At 41.8% G+C, this 26,788-nt stretch overlaps 1 long non-coding RNA gene across 1 annotated transcript in view; it reads right to left on the bottom strand.

The window, feature by feature from the left end:
• Positions 1-25,522, bottom strand: part of LOC148150623 (uncharacterized) — a 352,668-nt gene extending 327,146 nt beyond the window's left edge. Inside the window, exons 1-2 of the long non-coding RNA XR_015751865.1 lie at positions 25,389-25,522; positions 11,616-11,720 (exon numbers count right to left, since the gene is read on the bottom strand). This is a non-coding gene — a long non-coding RNA (uncharacterized LOC148150623). The remainder of the gene's footprint in view (positions 1-11,615; positions 11,721-25,388) is intronic.
• Positions 25,523-26,788: the final 1,266 nt, after the last annotated feature.

The following is a 26,788-nucleotide window of genomic DNA, read 5'->3' as shown; positions in this document are numbered from 1 at the left end:
AAGAAATTAAGAGGAGGAGCTGGAACTTGAGACAAAAAAGCGCTGAGAAGAACTGCTGTTGAATTAGATGTAGGCTCAAGGAATAAATTTATTCACCAAGCAATACAACTTGTGGTGGAACAGAATTATTTACTTCCTGGCTGGTGATCAGTTGTCTACACGGAATTATATATTCCCATGTTAATTCACACACAGTTGAAAGAGAGCATGTAGGCAGCACGCACATTAAATCTACAAAACTCAATAAATCAATGAAATCCACAACAGAAATATTTTCTTATTGAATTTGCTGTGAGTCTGTGAAACTGAATACATTATTTATTTATTTTCATGCAGGCTATCGTTTCCAAGCCCAATCATTCCCTCTTCTGTTATCTGTAAACATTTACTCTCCAGCAAATCACACGACACCAATTTAGAGTAGAATCCATGGCTAATTTTCTCCACCTCCATTTCTAAGCATCTAATGGAAATGGATAACTGTTGTGGCACTGTTAATGTCCTAACTGAAATCTGCCAACTGAACTCAGACAAGGGATAAAACAAGGGAGGCACTGATAGGTGCAAAACCATTGCCTTCATCAATGGCGGCATTTTGATAGTGATGTTTGCAAAGTATGGAAGTGCTTAACAGTTTCCAAAGTCTCTCCTTCTGAATATATGGGAAGTGGAATATTTGACGAACTAGGTCTGGGTTCATATAGGGAGTTTTACATTGGAGATATTCAAGGACTGGTGAAGGTTCTTGCAAGCAGAACTGTACACTTTTGTTCAGCATCAAGGCAGCCTTAATTCAATGAAGAGTTAACTTGCTAATTCACCATGTACAGCACTGCAGTGTATAACTAAGACTTCCAAATACTTGCCATTCTGATTCTGTAACTTTGCCTTGGAAAAGTTTCAGAAGGATATCATTTAATCAATGTAAGTTGAGATAAAGCATGCAAGTATTATAAACAGATGCATAAAAACAAAAGCATTGTCATCATAGTCAGCTTGATTTGACAATGGCATCCATTTACAGTCATGGGATGGTCTTCATGTGGGTGAATGGAACTGCTTCTCGACCTGCCAATCACTGAGCACATGGGGCAAAACGTTTCAAGCGGCAGTGGTGCTGTGGGATGTATTTGCTTTCCTTTCCTTCTCTGTCATTAATCTGCCTCATTACTAAAATGTTTGACTCAAGAGGCTGAACTTTAGGATTCTTTTGGCAAATTATGAGTCATGTTGTGTTTGGTGATGTGATTCTCACCACAAAGCTGAACATATTTTCTTGCAGGATCTTACCAAACCCTCTGCATTAATTGGCGTTTCTGACCTCGCGGTGAGTATTTCAGCCACTTTCTGCTCACAGTCTTAGCATGCTCTGTGCCCAGAGCAACTTGCCACTCAGGGGAGATCCTTCCTAAGACCAGCACCCCTTGTGGGCACACCATATTCCAAAGACCACTGCATAGCTGCAGGAGCATTGGCACCTGGAAGCTGCCCTGTTCAGTCCCAGAAGGAGTAGGCAGAGATGTCAAAATGGGAGACTGGCACCATGCATCACAGGGAGGGACCCGGAGGTCCTTCTGATCAGGATGGTTGGGAAAAGGGGAGACCTCTGGCAGAGGACAAGCAGAGGAAGCCACACCACCATCTCATGCCAGCCTGGTTGGAGATCAGTGCCATCTCTCGGGTGAGGAGGACCAGACAGTAGTGCATGAATGACCTTTTCTGGTCTGCCAGGGCAAGTGCATTTCTCTGCTGTCTACTATCTCACATTTATCTGGTCCACTGCAACCACCTCTTACCAGTTCTTACACGCTGAAAGCCCCTCCATTGCATGAAATACCACCACGCATTTGCTGTCATTACCCTGAACTTCCCATACCACGAACCCTTCATGTCCTTTGCACTGCTTCCTTACACACTTGAAACACATTAACACATTTCCCCCACATGTACTGTCACTAACAGCTGTGCCATCCATTTGTGTCTTACTCATTTACCCCCTTATGTCTTTACAGGAGAACACAGCTCATAAAAAGGAAGAGCTATGTTGGAAAAGTGAGTGGTGCCCACTATCTGTATCCTCATCTCATATGAGCACAGAATCCTTGCAGGAGAAAGCAGGAGGCTATTCCTACAGGGATGCAGAGACATCCATGTCCTGACTGCAGAGTAATACTGAAATTTCCCCTCACACGTGGTTGAAGATGCCCTCCAACACATCTCAATAATGTTCCGCACCTCCGCCCTTGAACAACACCCCTCCAACCGCAACAAGGACAGAATCCACCAATCCTCACCTTCCACCCCACCAACCTCCACATAAATCGCATCATCTGCCAACATTTCCGCCACCTCCAAACGGATCCCACTACTAGGGATATATTTCTCTCCCCACCCCTATCCGCTTTCCGCAAAGACCGTACCCTCCGTGACTACCTGGTCAGGTCCACGCCCCCCAACAACCCACCCTCCCATCCTGGCACCTTCCCCTGCCACCACAGAAATTGCAAAACCTGCGCCCACACCTCCCCCTCACCTCCATCCAAGGCCCCAAAGGAGCCTTCCACATCCATCAAAGTTTTACCTGCACATCCACACATGTAATTTATTGTATCCATTGCTGCCGATGCGGTCTCCTCTACATTGGGGAGACCGGACACCTTCTCGCAGAGCACTTTAGAGAACATCTCCAGGATACCCGCACCAATCAACCCAACCACCCATGGCCGAACATTCCTGATGAAGGGCTCCAGCCTGAAATGTTGATTTTCCTGCTCCTCGGATGCAGTCTGACCTGCTGTGCTTTTCCAGCAACACACTCTCAACTCTGATCTCCAGCATCTGCAGACTTCACTGTCTCCATGCAGAATAATACCACTTGTCCTTCCACTGCAACACTCACATTAACCAGGCAGTCGTCAAACATCACTAACCCATGGCATTAATGCCTCCAGCTTCTTGTAGAGTTGTATCCATCCACCCACAGATAAGCCTGTTTCCCATGGAAGAGAACTGAAAAATGTGTTACTGGAAAAGCGCAGCAGGTCAGGCAGCATCCAAGGAGCATAAGCCCTTCTTCAGGAATGAAGAGAGTGTGCCAAGCAGGCTAAGATAAAAGGTAGGGAGGAGGGACTTGGGGAAGGGGCGTTGGGAATGTGATAGGTGGAAGGAGGTTAAGGTGAGGGTGATAGGGCGGAGAGGCCGGGAAGAAGATTGCAGGTCAAGAAGGCGGTGCTGAGTCCGAGGGTTGGGACTGAGATAAGGTGGGCGGAGGGGAAATGAGAAAGCTGGAGAAATCTGCATTCATCCTTTGTGGTTGGAGGGTTCCTAGGCGGAAGATGAGGCGCTCTTCTTCCAGGCGTCGTGTTGCCATGGTCTGGCGATGGAGGAGGCCAAGGACCTGCATGTCCTTGGCGGAGTGGGAGGGGAGTTAAAGTGTTCAGCCACAGGGTGGTTGGGTTAGTTGGTGCGAGTGTCCCAGAGGTGTTTTCTGAACCGTTCCGCAAATAGGCGGCCTGTCTCCCCAATGTAGAGGAGGCCACATCAGGTGCAGCAGATGCAGTAAATAATGTGTATGGAGGTGCAGGTGAATTTGTGATGGATATGGAAGGATCCCTTGGGGCCTTGGAGGGAAGTGAGGGGGGAGGTGTGGGCGCAAGATTTGCATTTCTTGCGGTTGCAGGGGAAGGTGCCGGGAGTGGAGTTTGGGTTGGTGGGGGGTGTGGACCTGACGAGGGAGTCGCGGAGGGAGTGGTCTTTCTGGAATGCTGATAGGGGTGGGGAGTGAAATATATCCTTGGCAGTGGGGTCTGTTTGGAGGTGGCGGAAATGACGAAGGATGATACGATGTATCTAGTGGGGTGGTAGGTGAGGACCAGTGGGGTTCTGTCCTGGTCCTCACTCTGAACTGACACCCTCCTTCGACTGACTGAACTGGTCCTCACTCTGAACAACTTCTCTTTCCAATCCTCCCACTTTCTCCAAACCCAAGGAGTAGCCATGGGCACCCGCATGGGCCCCAGCTATACCTGCCTTTTCGTCGGATATGTGGAACAGTCCATCTTCCGCAGCTACACTGGCAGCACCCCCCACCTTTTCCTCCGCTACATCGATGACCGTATCAGTGCTACCTTGTGCTCCCACGAGGAGGTTGAACAGTTCATCCACTTTACTAACACCTTCCACCCCGACCTCAAATTTACCTGGACCATCTCAGACTCTTCCCTCCCCTTCCTAGACCTCTCCATTTCTATCTTGGGCAACCGACTCAACACGGACATTTACTACAAACCAACCGACTCCCACAGCTACCTAGATTACACCTCCTCCCACCCTGCTCCCTGTAAACCGCCATCCCATATTCCCAATTCCTTCGCCTCCGCTGAATCTGCTCCCAGGAGGACCAATTCCAATACCGAACAACCCAGATGGCCTCCTTCTTTAAAGACCGCAATTTCCCCTCAGATGTGGTTGACAATGCTCTCCACCGCATCTCCTCCACTTCCCGTTCCTCCGCCCTTGAACCCCGCCCCTCCAACCGCCACCAGGACAGAACCCCACTGGTCCTCACCTACCACCCCACCAACCTCCAGATACATCGTATCATCCTTCGTCATTTCTGCCACCTCCAAACAGACCCCACAACCAAGGATATATTTCCCTCCCCTCTCCTATCAGCGTTCCGGAAAGACCACTCCCATCACCTTCCCCTACAACCGCAGAGAAATGCAAAACTTGTGCCCACTCCTCCCCCTCACTTCCCTCCAAGGCCCCAAGGGATCCTTCCAGATCCGTCACAAGTTCACCTGCACCTCCACACACATCATTTACTGCATCCGCTGCACCTGATGTGGCCTCCTCTACATTGGGGAGACAGGCCGCCTACTTGCGGAATGTTTCAGAGAACACCTCTGGGACACCTGCACCAACCAACCCAACCGCCCCGTGGCTGAACACTTTAACTCCCCCTCCCACTCCGCCAAGGACATGCAGGTCCTTGGCCTCCTCCATCACCAGACCATGGCAACATGGCCTGGAGGAAGAGCACCTCATCTTCCACCTAGGAACCCTCCAACCACATGGGATGAATGCAGATTTCTCCAGTTTTCTCATTTCCCTCCCCCCACCTTATCTCAGTCCCAACCCTCGGACTCAGCACCACCTTCTTGACCTGCAATCTTCTTCCCGACCTCTCCGCCCCCAGCCCCTCTCCGCCCTATCACCCTCACCTTAACCTCCTCCCACCTTTCGTATACCCAACGCCCCTCCCCCAAGTCCCTCCTCCCTACCTTTTATCTTAGCCTGCTTGGCACACCCTCCTCATTCCTGAAGAAGGGCTTATGCCCGAAACGTTGATTCTCCTGCTCCTTGGATGCTGCCTGACCTGCTGTGCTTTTCCAGCAACACATTTTTCAGCTCTGATCTCCAGCATCTGCAGTCCTCACTTTCTCCTAGTTGATTTTTTCCCATGGAAGAGAAGCCTGTGACCTCCATGGATGAGATTGTTGGTTGTTACTATTTCATGAAACAGCATGAGGACTGCTGGAGACCAGGGGCCTGCTGAACGTCCCAACAGCAGAGGAGCTTGTGGACTCAGTGACGAGGGACAATGTCCAGATGCACAGGCATGTGCAATAGCAGTAGGTAAATTTATTCAAATCACCAGCAGCAAAGTCAATGACATATCAGTACATATGTGTGCATGGTGTGGGATTACACACTGGTGAGTTCCAAACACTGACACCCCCACCGATGGTTGACACAGTAATATTGCAGGCCAATGGCACACAGAGGACCACTGGGGACCAGGGACACGCTGAACTTCCCCACAGCAGAGGAGCCTGTGGTCTCAGTTATAAGGGACAACATTCAGATTCACAGGGAGGTGCAAAAGCAGGACATGGATGTACAGGGTGGATTAGTCCTTACACCAGAGACTAATGCAGCCAATCCTGCAATGCATAGTCTTCAAAAGAAAATTGGAAAATAATCTGAAGCAAAAAAAAGCAGGGCGATAAATGGGGCTAAATGGCTTCTTTCTGTGTTGCAACCTTGCAGTAATTCAATTATATTGAAATGAATATTATCAAGGATGGTTTACTAATAAAGTTCGTATACAGCAGCCAGAAGACAGCAAGCCTACATTTAGATTGTTGCAAAATGCACACAGTGAACTCAATCATCTACATTTTAGTTTATATCTTTTAGTTTCAATCAGTATCATTTAAAGGTGACTATGCATTCATCATTTTTAAATCAAATGCCATTTGAAAGCTGCTTTACTCAATTCATTTCCAGCTCCTCTGTTGTCTGGTTCCTTTAACTTCAAGTCAGAAACAGAAGCTTGTAGGCTGGCTGCTTGGTTAAATGAGGGCAAAGTGGTCTGAGGCAATTCTCTATCACTGCTATAAGTTTAGGCTTGCTATTGGTTATCTGGAGCATTGCTTTTCATCTTCTTTCTTCTCTCACCCTCTCGTTCATTAAGATTCTTGTTTGCTACTTGTCTTTCTGATAGTAATGCCAAGCTGAAATCTATTTCCAGTCCATGACAGTTTGTTACTTATCAAAACATACATGCATTGGAGCAGGTTTCAGTTACAAACCCACCATCTTAGTACTGCAGTATCATGGTGAGATAACCACAGTTACAATTGATCACTGCCACCAAGTGGGGATACATAATGCTCTGAATATCAGTCTATTCTCTTACCATATGAGAGGAGATCCACAACAGTGTCTGTTGTGTCTCTGAACTGGCAGGTATGAATACTACATAGTTGAAGATTGGAAAGACAGGTGGCTACACAGATTATCTGGCAGAAGTTTGAAATTAAATAATTTAACCTCTCGTTGAGATGCAGGAAGAATTTTCCCTTCAGTTATTAAGGAAAAAAAGAAAAATTGGGCATCGTGAGAAACAAAGATTTTGACCATGTGGCAAACTCTTTCGATCGCAACACAAATAGATCACAGAATCACTCCAGTGTAGAAACAGGCCCTTCAGTAAGCAACTCTAAACTGACCCTCTGAAGAGTAACCCACCCAGACCCATTCCCAATCACTGTACATTTATCCCTAACTAATGCATCTACCCTACATGTCCCTGAATACTATGGGCATTTTAGCATGGCCAATTCACTTAATCTGCACATCTTTGAATTGTGGGAGGAAACTGGAGCATCCGGAGGAAACCCACACAGACACGGGGAGAATGTGAAAACTCCACACAGTTACTCAAGGCAGGGATCGAACCCATGTCCCTGACGCTGTGAGGCAGTAGTGCTAAACACTGAGCCACCATGCTGAAAACTATTACACTCATAGTCAGATGACACTAATGGGATTATTAAACATGATATTAAATTATAATACATTTCTTTCACTTTCTTTGCCTTGCCCTCCTCTCAGGTGGGTTCATTACAAACCTATAATGGGCTATGTGCTTACAACAGATAGAAGATGTGTTTTTTGTGTGTGTGGAAAGGAAATTGTGATACATTGTCCCAAGGAGTGATTTAATACTTATATATAGAAGGAAAACTGAAACAGCATTATACCTTTGTACTGAGATATGGAACTTTATAAATTATGTCTTTAATAATCAATGACGGAAGGAGCATCTAACAACAAAGCAAAACCAGAATTTCTTTGGGATCTTATACACAAATTTTAATAAAAAGGTTTATGTTATTATAAATGTCCATATGACTATAGGAAATAAACCCAAACATTAAAAGTTTAAAAGGCAAAACCAGAGCATACTACAAACAAGCTCTTGAATAATCATGATGTCAATGGAGGGAACATGTCCTTCTGACTGAAATAACTGAAATGGGCTTCCTCATCTCCATCCACCATTTGTTATTGTCAAAATGTAATTGAATTTAGAAGGTGAAGGGGACACTGATTGAAGTCTTCAAGGTATGATCAGGAAAGACAAGGTAGTTACAGATACACTATTTTCTGTGTTTGGGGATTCTAGAACTGGAGGCATTGTCTGAGAATTAAGGCCCGAATCATTCAAGACAGATGTTAGGAAACATTTCTACACACAAAAGGTCATAGAGGTTAGGAACTGTCTTCCACAAATGGCAGGGAATGCTAGGTCAGTTGTTAATTTTAAACCTGAGATCGATAAATATTTGGTAAGCACAAGATTTAAGAGACATGAGCCAAAGTGTAGATTACATGGAGTCAGGCCACAGACCAACTATGATCTTGTTAAATGGCAGTATAGTCTCGAAGGGCTGAATGGCCTACTCCTATTCCTATGAAGATTGCTGCCATTTTTAAACAATTACAAATTATAGAAACAGCACTTCATAAAATTGAAGAAGAGAATTGCAATTCAACATTCACTTCTGTTACTTTCTGAAACAAATCAAATGGGTGTAATTTTCATTAAAAGGTTATATATTTTAATTTTAATATTTATCATTTACCATTTTCTTAAATGTATTTTTGATATTCGATCAGTGGTACCTTAGAATGTGGCTGATGGGTACCACTTGAATCATAATATCAACATATTGAATGGGATTATTTCATCTTAATACAAATTTGTTATGAAAAGAACTTTCATTTACATGGAACAATATGTAGCGTTAATGAGGGCCAGTGATTATATACTTGAAAATATGTAATAAAATCCCCATGGGCGAAATAAAATCAGTCCCTGAAACTGTATAAAATTATTCGATTCAAACACTGTAAAGCACCCAAGGTGTTAAAAAGCCCACAATCCTTTTGGTGGTAATGCGTTCAGGCATGTTTCTGCAAACACTCACATTGTGAAACTACTTCACTGTAATTACAATTGGATGAAATCTTTCACTACCTAATGCAGAGCTGAGTAATTATTTTAACTCGGACAACTCAAAGGTGTGTCATTTCACTGGGACAGCAAATTCATAAAGGTTAGACCATCATTCTACATTGGAACAGTATTACTCTATACGATTACTACCGTCACTCCATAGTAAAACAGTTTACTGATCAAGTTTACAACCATTAATCTACATTGGAACAATACTACTCATTGTGGTTAGGCTACTGGATAACTCCACTCTATTATTCATAATGGTATGGTTCAGACTGAGGTCATTCAGCCCATCAAATCTGCACTAGATTTCCAAATGTCCAGAAGGACCGTACCACTCCACTGGACCTTCACTGTCCCTTGAACAACTAGTGGACTCGGGTAAAGAAAAATCTTACCTTTCCCTAGTTGCTTCTCAGCCTCCTCAACAAGGCCTGACATTCACCGAGATCTGTTCTTTGATGTAACCAATAACACCTTGACTACAAAGCAGCCCCTTGCAAAAATAGCCACAACAAGACCCAAAAATGCTTCCCTCCCCCCACTTGCCTAAATACCCATACTTATCTCAATTCCCAGCGTTTGCATACCCTTGCTCCTTGCATTTTGGAATTTCTGAGATTTCCATTCAGATTCCTTACTCTACAGCCTTCCTTGGTTGATAGTCTATGGACTACATTGAGCAATGTAACTGCAATGTTTTTGTTCGTTAGCTCTTTTTAGGTCAATTCGTTCCTTGAATTTTCTGAGACATGCTTTCTCTCCAACATTGGAATGCTTTACTTAACAAATACTGCTACCCTCCTTTGTTCATTCCTTGTCTACCTTTGTTGAACACCTTGTGGTTAGGAATGCTTAAGATCCAAACTGCCTTTCCTTGAATCACATCTCTGTTATCACTACAACATCTAATTTGCACAATCCCTTCTGCACCCGTAAATCTTCAATCTTACTTTCTATGCTCCATATATTCCTGCATGCACAGTATCCCTGATTTAGACTTGAGTAGTTTCTTCAGGGCTCCAATTTTACTTGTTAATTTACTGTTCTCCAGGCTTGTCTTCGACCAATTTGTGAACTCTGGTAATAATTTCTCTTGGTTCACACATCATTATTGAGTTAATTAAAAGCCCTCCTCACCACACTAGCGAAACAACCCATAAAAAACATAGTCTGAGCTCTGCTCAGGTACAATCTGTCCAACTTGTACAGGTGCCATCTTCCCCAGAGCCAGCCCCAGTGTTCCAGAAAGCTCTCAGCCTGCACTATTTTTCTAGCTGCTCATTCACTTCCCATCTTTCTATTTGTTCACTCACTTCTATGTAGTCCTCTTGAGGTACTGTTTGCTCATTTTCTACCTGACTGCTTTAATCCAGATTTATAGGGCCTCATTCTCTTTTTACCTAAGTCAGTGGTCCCAACGTGTACACGCTCCTCCTGAAGAATATCTGGCAGCCGGTCTGTGAGATCCTTGATGCTGACACCGGGTAGACAACATGCTATCCTGCAGTCACATTGACAGCCACAGAAATATCTGATTGATCCTCGAACTAACAAATTCCCCAGCATTATTGAACCTCCTTTCTTCTTTCCCACATACAACTGAGTCAGAAATTTGGCTCTGCCTGAACTCCCTTGAGGAACCAGCATCCTCACCAATTTTCAAAACAGAAAACTGATTTGTGAACAGGACCCTGCAGGACTCCTGCATTATGTAGCTGTCTCTTTTGGACTGCTCAGTGATTACCCATTTCTGACTTGCTTTCAAATCCTGAGGTTGTAGTGTGACCACCTCTCCGAATGTGTTATCCATATAATTGTCAGCTTTATGGATGCACCATAGTGACTCCAGCCTCTGCTGAAGGTCCTAAAATCAGAGTTCAAGTTCCCAGGGCGGGCAACATTTCTTGCATGTGGTCAGTTAACCCATGACTTCCCAAAATTTCCAAGCCAATATTCCATTCACCCAAGCTGTGCTGCCATGTCTTAAATTTATTTCCCTTAAGTTATTCTGTTTTCGGTGACTTATAATACTTTCCTATATTGGTCCTAAATTTCCCATTTCCTGTTGTTTCTCAATTAAATGCAAGTGTGGCTACTTCTTTAAAAACAAAGGGTGGCACGATGGCACAGTGGTTAGTATTGCGCCAGAGACCAGGGTTCAATTCCCACCTCGAGCAACTGTCTGTGTGGAGTTTGCACATTCTCCCCATGTCTGCGTGGGTTTCCTCCAGGTGCTCAGGTTTCCTCCCACAGTCCAAAGATGTGCAGGTTAGGTGAATTGACTATACTAAATTGCCCATAGTGTTAGGTGTAGGGGAATGGGTCTGGGCGGGTTGCTCTTCAGAGGGTCGATGTGGACTTGTTGGGCCGAAGGGCCTGTTTCCACACTGTAAGTAATCTAATTTACAGCAATTTAAAGACAGTCTCTAATAACAGTTTTTTTTTAAACCAAACAATGAACTTACTGGGAAAGAGTAGAAGAAAAAGAAGCACCTTACCCTGCTCTTTCCAAAGTCCCCATTCAACGACTTTACTTTTTGTTGTAAACGTTACTTAAAGCATCTCTTTCCTCCTCAACACCAAATTCCCACTTTCAACCAAATTCCTAGAAATACTACATCAGCTCTGTCTCACTCAGTCAATGCTTCCCTCACACTGACCATGCACCCACCCAGTCAATACTATCATCGTTCCACACCATGACTGCATTACTTACTCCGATTACAACTATCACTTTACACTCGCTCTTATTTATGGAGGTCAGCCTCATTATTTCATATCAGGATGTGTTACTCACCGAGGGTATCACCATTGTTCCACACTAGGACCACTGATCCTTTGTATCTGAAGAAAAGTTTCTTTTGAATGATTTTTCTCTTACAGCTTCCAGTCCACTCATCTGCTATAACAAGAAAAAAGAATTGAAATAATAACATGATATTAGATAATGCATTGTCCTTTTACTTAAATAGCCATTTTCAGCCTTATTAACATACTTAATGAAGTGATGTCATCAAAATCATCAGATAAACACTATCAGCATTTAAAAGATTGTAAACTTGATAAAAATGCACATGTTTTCCAACACCTAACCAAATATTCCCAAAGCAGGCATCCTGACCTGAAGGCAATGTTGTCTCGCAGAAATCAAAGTACAACCAGAGGCAAAGCAACAGCAACTATATCAGCCATTATATCGAGTCAATAGTTATCCTTCAATCAACACCAAAAACAGCTATCCAGAAAGTATATCCTTGTTGTTTGCAGCAACTAACTGTGAACAATATGAATGTCAGGTTTATCTCGGTTACAGAAGTGACTCATTATCAAGACATTTAATTGCTTTGGAATCATAAAAGATGCTACATAAATGTAAGCTCTTTATTGCATCATGCACAATTCTTTGGAAGGAAACATCTTTCACAATATAGGTAAATATACTTAACCTGTACATCTGTTTCACAAACATCTACCAACATTACTTTACAACTTCAAAGTTTTCCACTTTTACCAATTGTTTTGTTCAGACACTGTACATCATTGCACAGCTTCGCGGTATTTAGCCAGGGGTTGTCAGTGGTTCTTAGGTTTTATCAAAATGACAGTGACAATGTCAATTCTCACATCAAGACCTAACAAATTCTTCCCTTCACTCCATATAGCATGTGATGGGACACTGCTTGTTTTTTGCCACAATATACCTCCACTGAAGCTGATCCTTACTGATCAGAAAGTTTTTATCCCCTTCAGCTAATCTGTACTGGTTATGTTGTCTATTCAATTCCAGATTGTGCCAGTGATGCAGTTATAATCTTGTAAGATGATCTCTTCCTCCCTTCCTCCACCCCCACCATGTTTTTATGTTGTCACCAGAAACAGCATTCATACAACTTCTATTAAAATTACTGATAAGGGTCAGAAGCAGTCAGTCAAGATTTAAGGACTAGTCATTTACTAAAACACCAGGCAGCCAATTTCATTTCAGCTCAATGGGAGATAACAATTAATCAGCAGGCCACTGCAGTGTTCTCAATTCAAACTACTGAGTTTGCGATCTGTCTGTACTCCATGAGTCTGTCTGAGAATTGAATCACATACTCTACTGATTCCATCAATCACTGTTTTATGCTACTAACTATTTTACTGCAAAAATAATACCACTACAGCAAAGCCAATTCATCCCACCAAAATGGAAATTATTCTGTCTTCCTATAGTTTTAATTGATACAAAACTCAGTGATTAACAATTTTAATTAATGAGTGTTCCTAGGCCCTGAAGTGAGTCCTTGAGCCCCTCTAGGCCAGACTTACCCCTGCCTCCCAGAGCTAGCATGGACTGTCAATAACTGCATGCAGAGAACATTCCTTTCGAAGTGCAGCTTCTTCAGACAGCTGGCTATCAGGCCTTATTCAAATGAGGCCCAGGAAGTGAAGGGAACCTGTGAGATATTCTAAGCTCCCTGCAGGATGACCCTCCTGTTCCACAACCCCATGACCAGAGTTATAAGCAATCTTGCGGTTTCTCAATAACCTCAGCTTTCTGTAGGCTACCCATTTGTAATCACAAGTGTAGGTAGCATTGAGAACAGAAGGTTCCTGGGAATTAAGAGACAGCAGAAACAAGTTGACGTATTTCACAGCCTAACGTCAAATTACATTAGTCGTTGGTACACATATTTTACAAAGAAAATATCATTTAATACAACACATAAATCTTATTGAATGAAACTGTTTTCAGGCAACTAATTGTTGGACTAATTGTAACGAATGGAAGCATAGAAAATACAATACCTTTTGTATCCATTGTAAGCAACAAGCAAATCATAGATCAGTTATGCTCTGAATTAGACACAGCATAAAGTCTCAGTGCCTATATTTAAAAAACACACACACACCCTACTGTGTGAGGTTTCAATTACTAACATCCTCTGTAAGTGTGAGTGTCAATTTCATGCCATCTGTGTCCCAGGGCCCATGCCCATAAGGAATTGGTTCACATTATTCACACAAGACCTCTACAGTCTGGCAAAAAGTGAATTTGTCTTGCCTGGATTCAAACCCAGAGCTAAGAAATGAAAGCTTAAACTGCCTCACGCAGCCACCATACAAAGTATTCATGGAAATAATGAGATTTTATAAAAACTAATTCACAAAGTCTCAATTATATTTAAACTATCTCACAAGGCTACGTCCTTATCTTTAAAATCAAAACTTTTCTTGTCTTGTTTTTTTATTTATTAAAGCTTTGTTTCACATTTGTGACCTATGTTCACATACACAATTTGTTTATTTGCACCTAGCCAACTTCATCTTACACTTAGAAACATGAAAAAGTTGCAAAAATGTTTATTGGAGATTTGGATAAACACTTTCTTGTTTTGAATCTTAATAATTTACCTCTTGGATATTGCACTGTACATAGTGCCTTTCTGTAAAATCCATATTCGACTGAGTGGTCCTTGGCTGCTAGATCAATGTTTAAAAAAAAAGTTGCAAATGCTGCATAGAAATATATTATAATGCAAATAGGTTAGCTAGACATAATGTCCCAGAGGATTATGCCATGATTATACACATTCAATTAGAAAATTCTTTAAGAAGACAAAGCAACATTCCCTTCATTACCATTGGCATCACTAAAATCTATTGACCAGATTTTGGCTGCAGAACTGAGAAATTTGCCAACTCACCAAACATCCAGCTCAGTAAAAATTAGTCCAAAACTATTTTCACTCTGTGTGGGGTGGATGGCAGGTTTGTGTTAGAGTATAGAGTGCAGGAACAGAGCCTAGTTAGGGATGAAATTGAGCAAGTGCCAAAGCATGCTGCTTAGAAAGCTGATCCCTATTAGATGGCACTTGTTGGTTTTTGGGGACTTTATGACTTTTTTTCAAACAACTATAATCTCACCCGTCAATCCTCGACAGATCCTTGCTCCATGTTTGCCCATCATTCACTCCATACCCACTTAATATCAATTCCTGGGACACATACCCCATGGCCCCTCATACCATTTGTGCCAGCTCATTATCAATTCATGTCCACATTTAATGCCACGACTCCTCATACACTTTATGCCACCTCTATTGCCCCCCACCCAAAATTCATCATGCATCGACCTCAGCAGCCATGTGGAGATAAGACAAATAACTGAACAATCTAATGTAGCTCTCATTCCTACATACGTTATGGTGAAAAAAATCTTATTCATAATATCTTTTCAAATATTCTAATTCACAAGTGATTAATCCTTTATTAAACAAACTTCTATTCAGACCATACACAGAAGAAAACTAATCTATTCACAATTTCTTTAAGCTGTCAATCAAAGGGAAAACTCAAAACATCCTGAACAAGATAATTGTAGATTCTGAAGTTCACACAATCATTTATTCTATCATAATGGTAGCCCTTATGAAATATCAATAAAGAGATGTGTTGAAACTGAATGACCAGATGCTATGTTTTTACTTTATCTATGCCTCTCAACAAAACAATCCAGCCAAGAGGTTTTGTTTTAAACTTTCACTGACAGTTGTAATCTTTTACATTTAAAGAGTGGAACATGTGAAAAGATTTCAAATCACTGCACTTACACATTCCTTACACAATTTTCAAAAGCATTTTGTGTCCACTCCATCAACTTGTACACTGTTGAAGCCATTGCAACAGGGAAACTGAGGTCTGTGTGAACTCAGCAAGTCTAGATTTCCCTCCTGCATGTGCCAGATAAGCACATGGGTCTGAATTGCATTGCTACAGCTAAAGGTGCTCAATGACAAGCCAAGATGAGGATGAGAGACCTCAACCTCACTCAAGATGTCCCTTCTTCTCAAGAAGGCAGGTTGCCTCAGGCAACCCGTCAGATAGAGAAGTCACACAGAGGATCACCAGATGCTTCTTCACTGAATATTGCTCCATCCCTCCTCATTCCCACTCCTTTGATCTCAAAGCCCTCAGATGTTCAAGCTGTGGAAGACTATGTTACTTCTGGGCAGCATATCCTCAGCAGGTGTGTAATCTCTGGGCCCAAATGCCAAGGGAACAAATTTGGTTGACAAGTTTGTTGATGACACAAAGGTGAGTAGGAGAGTAACATGTGAAGATGACATGAGGAGGCAGCAATAGAATATAAGTAGGCCAAGTGAGTGTGCAACATCTGACAACTAAAATATAATGAGGGAAAATCTCAGCAGGAAGAATTAAAAATAATTATGCTATCTAAATGGTGTAAGATTGCAGAGCTCTGAAATACAGAGAGATCTGGGTGCATGTATTATAAAAGCTTAGTACATCAAAAAATGAGAAAAAACTAATAGCATGTTATTGTTTAGTGCAAGGGAAATTGAATAAAAATAATAGGGAAGTTACGCTTCAGTTATATAGGGCATGGGTGAGACAAACTTTGCAGCTCTGTATGCAGTATTGGTCAGCCTATTTAAGGAAGAATGTTAATGCATTGGAAACAGTTCAGTCAAAGTTTACTAGACTAGTACGTGGAATGGGTGGGTTGTCCGATGTGGAAATTTTGGTCAAGTTAGGCTTTATTTGATGGAGCTCACAAGTGTAAGAAATGATTTGGTTGAGGCGCTTAAGATTGTGCACAGCCTTGAGAGCTGTGGAAATGTGTTCCCTCTGATGAGAAAAGCTTGAACTGTTGTTTAACAATAAGGGTGACTCAGTTAAATAGAGATTAGGTGATTCTTCTTTCTGTCAGAGGGTGGTGAGTCATTGGAATACACTTCCAAAAAAGCAGTGGAAACAGAGTCCTTGGATAGTTTTAGTACAGTGGTACACAGATTCTTGGTAAGGAAGGTTGAAAGGTTATCCAGAGTAGGCAATAATGTGGAGTTGAGGTTACAATATCATCAGTCATGATCTTAAATGGTTGAGCAGGCTCCTGGGTCCAGATGGCTGATTTCAACTCCTTGTTAACTCCTTGTCTGTATGTTTGCAAGCCATTGGTGTCCCTGAGCTCAAAAGTAATGTGTTGGAGATTTGCAGTGATGTCTGTATTGATTCAAGAGCTGGCATGATGATATGATGAGGCTACTGGCTTGCTTTTAACAACTTGTATAGGTGATGGATTGAGGAGGATATTGACCAGAGACAGTGCAAGGACATTGTGCTAAAGATATAGTTGGTTGAAGGCTGCGACAAGCAATCAGTAAGATGCAATGCCAGATACCCACGCTGGCTTACACTGGGAATTAGCACTGTCTAGTTTATTGAGGAAGCAGAGGAGAATTGGAATGGTGTTGAACTCAGGTTGGAGTCTGAAGGGATAGAAGGTATGTTGTCAGATTTGTTGATGACACAAGGTAAGTAGTAGAGCAAGTTATGAAAAGAATACAAGGATGTTATAAAAAGACATAAATAGATTGCAGAGCTCTGAGATTGAGAGGAATGTGGATATTGTAGTGCATGAGCCTTAGAATGCAGATACAATAAGTAATTAGGAAAACTAACAGAATGTTATTGTTTATTGTGAGGGAAATTGAATGCAAAAGTAAGATGGTTATCCTTTAGTTTTACAGAGCATGGGTGAAACCACATCTGGAGTACTGTGTACAGTGTTGGTCGCCTTTTTAAGGAAGGATGTAAATGAAGCAATTCTGATAAGGTGCTTTAGACTAACATCTGAAACGTTTGGGTTATCTTATGAAGAAAGGCTGGACAGGCTAGGTTCACATTCATTGGAATGTAGAAGGGGAAGGAGCGATTTAATTGAAACATACAGAATCTTGACAGGATGCACGTGGAAAGGATGTTTGCAATTGCGGGAAAATCTAGAACTAGGGGTTGCTCTTCCACAATAGGAAATCATCCAATTAAGACTGAGATAAGGACAATATTTTTCTCACAAATTATTACAAATCTTTGAGATTCTCCTCCTCAAAAGGTGGTGAAAGAACATAATTAAGGCAGAGGCAGATAGTTTTTGACAAGCAAGGAGATGAAAGGCCATTGGCGTAGTGGGAGTAATGAATTCACTAATGATTACATGATACGATGACTCCAGCTTGAGGTGCTGAGCAGCCTGTTACTAATTCTCAAGTCCATTTCTTAGTTATTCTAATTGTGTAATTTGGTGTAATGCACCAGGGGGATGCCATCATTTCTATTCCACAGGCATCTGACCTCTCAGGTGTGTGTACAATATGTCAGCAAATATATTTAAAAACACTAAAACACCCAACCTTTGAATGCGTCTCCTAATTTATGTAGGACCAAGGATGGAAAACAGATCATTCCTCATGCTTCTCAGTTATAACATATGTATGTGTTACACATAGTGCTTGGTTGTTCGTGTACAGTTTAAGGAGAAAATATCTTTGTGCTGGAAGGTATTTCACTTCCCAGTATCAGAGACCCAATATCAGCCACAAGCACCTTTTGAGGCAGGGTAGCCTCACCAATTGTTTCTTACAATCTACTTTACTTGGCTGTAAGAATGCAGCACTGTTAAGAGATAGAAGCATTCCCTGTACAGAACATTCCTCATTCGCTCTCTTTAGAGATTTCATACTCTTGGAAGAGCTGCCATTGTCAAATGCAATGATTGCAAATTGAGTTACTTATTATATATAGTTATCACAGTCACCAACTTTAATGACAAATAATTCTGGGATGTAAGAGAATTTTCTAATAGTCTGTGAATATTCCTTTCTCTGCTGCACTATCATTGATTCTGCTGTCAGTACAGTAAACTGCCACTACTCACATATTCATTTTTTTCAAATTCGCTTATCCACATTTTTACCTCTGTGTAGCATACTAACCATCATGGCGGCAATTCCCACAAATCTACAGCACTGAGAGGCAAACTTTTGATGGGAAATGACCAAAACAGGTTGACTTAAAATTAAAACAGCCCTGAAAAAGACCGCAAGTACAGAAGAATTGATGCACCACACTATTTCCAGGTTTGCAAACTGCATTCTGTGCACGTCAGGTGCCATGTGGCATGCTGGGGAACAATTTTGAGCAGTGCAGTAATTTGTGGTTTTAGTTAGCTGTGGTCTGCACTGTAAGTCATTGTCCTGAGCAGTTCTATTCATTATTGGCATCATTAGTATCAATACATACAGTATGGGGCATCATTAGGTTTTAATATTTTTTTTTAAATGAGTGCATTAGAATGAAGCAGCAAATGACCTACAGAAGTGATAACACTTCTGAAAAAGTGACAATACTGGTCTGGTTTCATGTTGGCCAGGGAATATAGTATTAATGAATCTCCAATTAGGCACATTAGGCAGTCTGAAAGATAAAATAAGGGACAGTGTTGGAGACTCTGCTAATCATACTGTTAAGCTGACCTTCATGAGTAGGAAATATTCATCCCTGTAAGAATTGGAAAAGTTACCTAACAGACAGATTGAACCAGTATCAAAAACAGGTGCCAATAAATTGCCCAAATACTGGAATCAAGACACTTGAATTGTATGAGTACACAAAAAGTTGTAGATAGTATTGGTGCCACCATGAAAATAGTGATGATGAGGAGGCATTGAAGGCTCCCCTTTACCTTTCAGAGGATTTTCAGGCAGTACAGTTCACTATTAGCTCTTCATTGTGTGAATTCTGTCAGGTGAGGTGCACCAACTGACTTGCAGCTGCTGGAAATTTCCCAAAAACTCTGCAGAAATGCATTAAGGATATACAGTACAGCTAAAGCAGGTATCTATCACAAGAAAAACCAATCTTTACTGGAAAAAAAATGTCAATTAGGATCTACAACTCAAAGAAAGAAAGAACATTGGACTTAAAGCATCAAAGGACAGGTTAATGCTGTTAGTGTGTTCCAGTGTGACTGATTTTAAGTGTAAACACATGCTGGTTTAAAAGAACATCAGAAATAGATTAGATTCCCCACAGTATGGAAACAGGCTCTTCAGCCCAACAGGTCCACAGCTACCTTCCGAAGAGTAACCCACCCAGACCCAATCCCACCCGACGAAAGCAATTTATCATGGCCAATTCACCAGACCTGCACATCTTTTGGATTGTGGGAGGAAACCCACACAGACACTGGAAGAATGTGCAAACTCCACACAGACAATCACCCAAGGTAGGAATCAAACCCAGGTCCCTGGCACTGTGAGGCAGCAGTACTAACCAATGAGCCGCCATGCCATGCACCCTTTAGCCTGTCAAACCTGCCCCACCATTCTATAAGATCATGGCTGGGTCAGAAAGCCCTCAAGGCCTTCAAGGAAAAGACAAATTGTATCAACCAATGCTTTAGAAAGCAAACTGTGCAGTCCGTGTTAGCAACTGTGTTTCATGACTGGTTTGAAAATTCCTTTCTTGAAGTCAGGGCTTATTTGGGAAGACATGTCTTGTTCCTCAAGGTCCTATTAAACCTTAATAACATACCTGAACATCCCCTTGCAGACCTGATGCACATGGACTGCAGTGGTTCAAGAAGGCACCTTACCACTACCTTCTCATGACCAAGTGGAAAGGACAGTGAATCCTGGACCAGCCAGCGAAATCCATGTCCCATAAAGAAATGAATGGATAAAACGATAGCCATTCTGATGTTGAAGTTTTGATTTTATTCCCAAATTTAACTTCATTCATCCAACAAATAGACCAGGGGACCATTGCAACCTTGAAGGTATAGCCCACCAAAAGAACTTTAAGCCACATCTTCAGCCCCATAGAAACAAACCCTTTAATACTGTTCATGATGCTGAAATGTTTAAAAAAAGGCAACTCTTAGTGCCTTTCAGGGAAACACAAAAGCTTTGCCTGAAGCTGTGAATGATTTTGTAGGATTTTGATGCAAAGTAGTCAGGATTGTAGAATTAGGGAAACAAGTTGGAGGGGTGAAATTGGTGATTCATATTTGCTGTTTGTGATTTTGTCATTTGTAATGTTCTCCAGCAACGTACCTCTACAAGCTGGGGAACTTTACTGCATATGCACATAATGTTTCCATCCTTAATTAAGTAAAATCTAATTGAGCAATTACAGTTATTATGGAAATTCATCCTGTTATGGTTGTACTTAGGTAACCATTGACATATGTGGGTGAAGAACTGTGTATCAAGATATTAAACTGTACAATGCTAACTTGTTCTGCCTCAGAAAGAAGACTTTGGAATACTGTGACCTTCTCCACAAAAGGTAGCTTTCATCTGAACAAAGACTATGGTTCACAAATTCTCGGAATATCCAAGACACTGTACCACTAGCAGGAAAATGATGAAGGACTGGATAAATAGAGTCTTAGCCCTGAATTTCCATAAAATCTTATTTGGATTAGAGTTCCCGATTTTCCTGTTTCTCTCTTCTGAACCCCCTATATTTTTTCTTGCAATAAGGCTTGTCTTACATTTAAAAAAATCAACTTGCTGTTCTTTTTGAATGAGGAAAAATTTTGCTTCTCTCTCTCACTTCCTTCACCTCACCAATGATGGAAATGACTTCACATGTCTCGGCCCTAATGACTGGAATATCCTACATTCCGTTCTTCAAGATCACCCTTAAATCTTGGTTACCTGCTTCAGTATCTTGTTTTGCAGTTTGGAGTTAAATTTTATTTGATAACCTTCTTTTAAGCATGTAGAGAGATTTTTAATATCTAAAGCTGTTACCCAATGAGAAATTAGTGTTGCATTTGTAACCTTACTGTAATTTTTCAGAAGTCTGCTTCCCTTAAGCTCTTACTCTGAACATATTTTAGCTATTGTGATAAAAAGATAGAGTCAAGAGAGTGGTATTGGAAAAGCACAGCAGGTCATGCAGCATGCAAGGAGCAGGAGAATCGGCATTTTGGAATAAGCCCTTCATCAGGAATGCCATTCCTGATAAAGGGCATATGCCTGAAACTGCGATTCTCCTCCTCCTCAGATGCTGACTGACCTGCTGTGCTTTTCCAGCACCATACTCTCGACTCTGAGCTCCAGTATCTGCAGTCCTCACTTTCTCCCGAATAAAAATGTAGATCCAAGATTTTCCAATTACGATTGACAAATCTGCTACAATTCTACCCAGTGGTATTACTAAATTCAAACCAATTGCTATTCATAGTGGAATTTCAGAGTCATTGTGATTATGTGACAATATCTAAACTGTGCGGATTGTAACAAGGTCAGCCAGGTGACCTCAGAGGGTATGGGTCCCCTGACTGGAAATGATGGTCTGGTCAAATAAATGAGCCCTGGCTGACGGATATAAACAGGAGTGTCAGGGGTTCTGCTCACTCTAGGAGTTGGCTCTGAGGGAGCTGGGATCAGTGTCATGCAGAATGTACATGCAAATAAAGGGTGACTTGGTGATGGGAGATGGCCTGCATTAACTTATTTCATAAACTACAAAATTTAACCTCCTGTGTCTGCATTTTTGATATTACTGTAGTTTTTTTAATATCTCCATTGTATGTACCCAGTTCTAGTACGGATCATACCGAAAGCCACTTTGGATAGGTTATTAGCACAGATGCTGGAGGCCGGCACAGCAGTGTGCAGAGTTAGCAGATTCTGATTTATGTCAGGCTGAAACATTAGCTTGATTCCAGTGGTGTTAGTTTTTACTTCACAACCCCAGTTACTGTCCACCCTCTTAGCATTACGTAAGTTTATCTGGGGTGACAATCAATCATTTTCAGGTTATAAAAGGAAGTTTCTGAATACTCTGGAAATCTGAAATCAAAGCAGAAAATGTTGGAAATACTTCATTAGGCCAGACAGTATTTATGGAGAAAAATCAAATTTAAGGCTTCAGGTCTTAACCTGATGTAAAGTCGTAAATCTGAACGTTGCTGCCTGACCTACTGTATATGTCCAACATTTCCTGTTTTGATTTTGCTATCAGGTTAGTTACTGTCTGAATTCAGCTTGTGCTGAGCTTGCAGAAATACTTACACATTTGTACTGTTTAAAGTTGATATAGTCTATATCTATAGGGTTGATATGGTAAATTGTAAAGGTTTTAGTTCTTACCTTTGGACAATTCTGCTCAAAATACTTGTTCCAACAAATGCATACTGTAATTTCTGACCCCCATGGCCAGAGGCATGACAGTGAGAGGTGGCATAGACAAGGAAGTAGGATCGAGGATCCTCAAACAGTAATTCTCTGATCTCAATCTCAGCAATGAACAGTGTATGCCACCTCTGTTTTACTGCTGAAAGGTGCCACCTGCAGACTCTCAACAGAGCAATACCAGCTGTTGACAGTGACTGGAAAGAAAACAGTGACTTCAAGATTTTGCGTAGGATTTTTTCCAAACTGGGATTGACATCTTGAGTTCCCTGTCAGTTGCTGTCTAAGGGAAGTCACTGATACCCCCACAAAGAGCGAGTACACTGCATTCTCCCTTTCAAGAGGGTAGCAGGTGATGTGAACACTAGGTTTAACCAAGATAACTGGCTTGCCCAAGATGCAGGATCCTGCTGACTGCATAAATCACTTTGCAAACATTTGATGTCAATTCAGAGACCCAAAGGATTCCCATCCCTCAAGGTGACCATGCTCAGAGTCTCATAATGCTGGCAACTGTTATGCCAACCCACTGGATCATCGCCATCTGAACAACCCTGACAGACCAGAGGATGGTTTCTGGAAAAATGGGGCTATTCTAAAGCAAGTTATTTGGTTCATGACTCTAGGACATAACTCGCACACATGGGAACAGGATGCATACCAAAAGAGCTTTCCTGATGTACAAAATGCAATTGAGTAGACAACTAAGGCATTTAAACAACACTTTCACTGGCTGCACCCATAAGAAGAATACTATAACACTTGCAATGGCACGTTTCAATGTGCTGGGCTGGAGCCTTGAATAGTTGAAACTTTATTGCTGGAACAGCACAGCAGGTCAGGCAGCATCCAGGGAACAGGAGATTCGACGTTTTGGAGCCTTGAATAACCTTACCATCATGAGGGCACAGCCTTTCCACTAGGCCCATAGCAAACAGCCAAGGAGGAGGAAGATGAAGAAGGCAGGAGGCACTTAACCTATCTGTTCTCTAGCTGGACTGTCAGTGATTTAGTATCCAACATCGGTCCAAGTGAAAGCAATTACCCCTTTACCACAACCCTACACCTTACTATTCCTCCGTTGATGTTAATAGTAGTAAATTCTTGGTCACAAAGCTAATCAAAAAGCCCCACACAAAACAATCATTCCAAACCAATTTTATCAAACAATCCATCCAATATTCTGTAGTATAATCATTCTTGTTCCTGTTCTTCAGTGTGTCTTTTCCTGTCCTTATGTCCCTATGCAGTGCTACCCCAAGGGGCTGCAGCATGAGTGGTGGAAGGTGGCTGAATTTCAGTGGGGAGGCTGCAGATGGTCTTGCAGGATGCATGGCTGAGCAGCCTTGATGCTCAGCGTTCAGGCTTTGATTTTACGCCAATGAGAAAAGACACAAACATTATTACTTGAAGCCAGGCATGATGGCAGAGAAGGGAGGAAGAGGGCTGTCATCTTGAAGGAAAGAGCAACTGTGTGCTCAAAAGAGCTACTGATATTCCTCTGAGGTAGTTCCTTAGCAATGTAGTAATCTGTTGGGAGCACCCATCGGTGAACTGCTGTGACATTATGAGCACTCCTTATGTGTACTGGTAGCTGCAGCCAGCAGTGGATACAGGCCAGAGCCTACAAGTCAACAAGCTGAGCTTGAGCATCAGTTTGAGCTTCCACTGCAACACTCATGACATTGGGTGGCTTCTGCTGCAATGGAACCTGAGGCATCAAGTGTCAAATGGAAAGGATGGGCTTCAAGCTGATCACAAAACCATGTGCAAAACTGGAGCTGGATTCCTCCATGTTCCTTGAGTGTGGAAGCATAGTTTCTTAGACACCTGACAGTACATCAACCATTTCTGTGTTCAGACCCATCAGCAGCTTTCTGTATACCAACAATTCAAATCCTTACCTCAGTCTTCTGCAGCAGAATGTATGTACAATCTTGATCTTCGGTGAGCTGGCATTGAGACTTACCTCCTGAAATGCTGCAATTCACTATCCAGTATATTACCACATCCAGATCTCAAGCCTAGGTATCTTTTACATTATTTGTTGTGTCAGTATCTGAGCTGGTGGTTGTGAGCATGAGGATAAGTGACAGAATTCCACAATATCAGTGTCTTTTGCCTTCTGCACTTCTAGCTTCTGTACCACTGCCTGTTAGGGATCTCTGAAAAGAGAAAGGAACAAGAGTAGGATTGTCGAGAATGGTAATGGCTTGGAGGATGGTGGTAAAATCAAGACATGCACCCTTGAAACGTCTGGAACTTGAAAATCAGAAGAAATTGTGAGGTGAGAGGGAAGAGAGGATGAAGACTAAAATGGCATCACAGGTGGAGAAACTTTTGACAGGAACCCCAAAACCCAACCTACCTAAGTAATGTACCCTGTCAAGACACCACCTAAACTCTTTTGACAAATATTTTTAACTGTGATAGTACCTCTTCAATAGTAGCACTTATAGTAATAGTTAGAACATTGAAGCAAATATCTATGTACTCAACATTATTGCAGCTCACAGTCAAGCTTCTTTTAATTAAAGCTATTTAAGCATGCTAAAAGTCAATAGTTTACTCACAAGCTAGATCCTTTGGCCTCTGTGCTGAACTGTGTACAGCTGAGTTGTGAAGAAATCCACTTTGTAACACTGAGTCTGATCAGCACATGGGCTTTTGACATTTTGCCTCCTTTCAGTTCATCTCCCGATATCACTGTGGCCAGGTTTCCCAGGAATAAATAGTCCCGGCGGAATTTCATTGTACTGGGTGTTGCCAGACACTGTTTGCGGTCAAATACTTGTGAATGTATAATGCATTCCAGCTGGAACCATCTTACTGGTATGGCGGGAGCGAAAGACTTATCAATAGTGAAGTCAGCCAGCAAACAGAGAGCAGGCAAGATGCCATGTGCCCATGTGAGGAAACTGGGGTCCTGCACAACACAGCTGCATCTGGTTCACAACACCATGTAAAGTCCAGACTGTGAAGAAAAATAATGACAATAAAGTACAAGATTTCACTTTATCTCAAAAAGAAACTGAAGGGTTAGCTCAAAAATAGACATCTATCCCTTTTATTAATTAGGCAGAATGAAAAGACATTACAATTGTAGATTATGAAAGCAGACACTGTTTTGCAATCTAAAAACCACTTGGCATGGCCTATTATTACTTGTTGGTTAAGCACAGTAGCAGCCAAGCTTCTGCGTGTCATTTTTTTTGTGCTGGCTGAGCGACTGTTGTTGTTTGCAATTAGTTCAGCTCAAAATTACATGGAACAGGTGTGAGTGAGCTTGCCGTTCTGTTTTCAGAGCCATTGGCTCTGTTATGAGCGTTCACTTCAGTTAATAACATTACCATTTAGAGTGGGTGACTCCACCAATTTTGTTTTCTTCTGGTCTCAACAGGGCTATGAACAGGTCTTTTTTTTTTTACAAAGCAAAAGGGCACATTAAGGATTGTATCAATCTCCTATTCTTGGTCCAATAGCGGCAGGAAACAAAAGAAACCTTTCAAAACCCATGAAAGACATCCCAACCACTAATAGTTCAAAGCATGAGCCTCATTCCCCATCTACATAACACTCAAGAAGAGCAGCATTTGTAACAAAGGTAGAAAATTGAAGATTTGTTTCTGTGAGCCACAATGCAATAAACAAAATATTCACATCCTAGTCGCGTTTTTTTGAAAGCATATTCTCTTTTCATACAGACATGAAAAGGAGAGACTTTTCAGGTCACAGGCTTTGGGGAGAGAAAGAGCTAATGTCTCCTGGTGCTTTGATGTTACAAGTGCTTCTTCATTCTGTGAACACTGGAGCTGTAAATTAATCTACTGGTAAAACGATCCAGCATTTATCTTGCAGACATTGCTTCACTGTGGGTGGGAATGTGCTTATTTTAAAAGAATATATTGTCAGATTTTCCATACGTATGGTGACTTGACACCACATACAAGGGTAAATTTTAAGGGCTTTCATT

Source organism: Chiloscyllium plagiosum, unplaced genomic scaffold (genome assembly GCF_037043375.1).
Source record: "Chiloscyllium plagiosum isolate Xiang-an unplaced genomic scaffold, Cpla_swu_hap1 HiC_scaffold_3, whole genome shotgun sequence".
In the NCBI taxonomy this organism is placed as follows: Eukaryota; Metazoa; Chordata; class Chondrichthyes; order Orectolobiformes; family Hemiscylliidae; genus Chiloscyllium; species Chiloscyllium plagiosum.
This window is presented reverse-complemented; position numbering and strand designations above follow the sequence as displayed.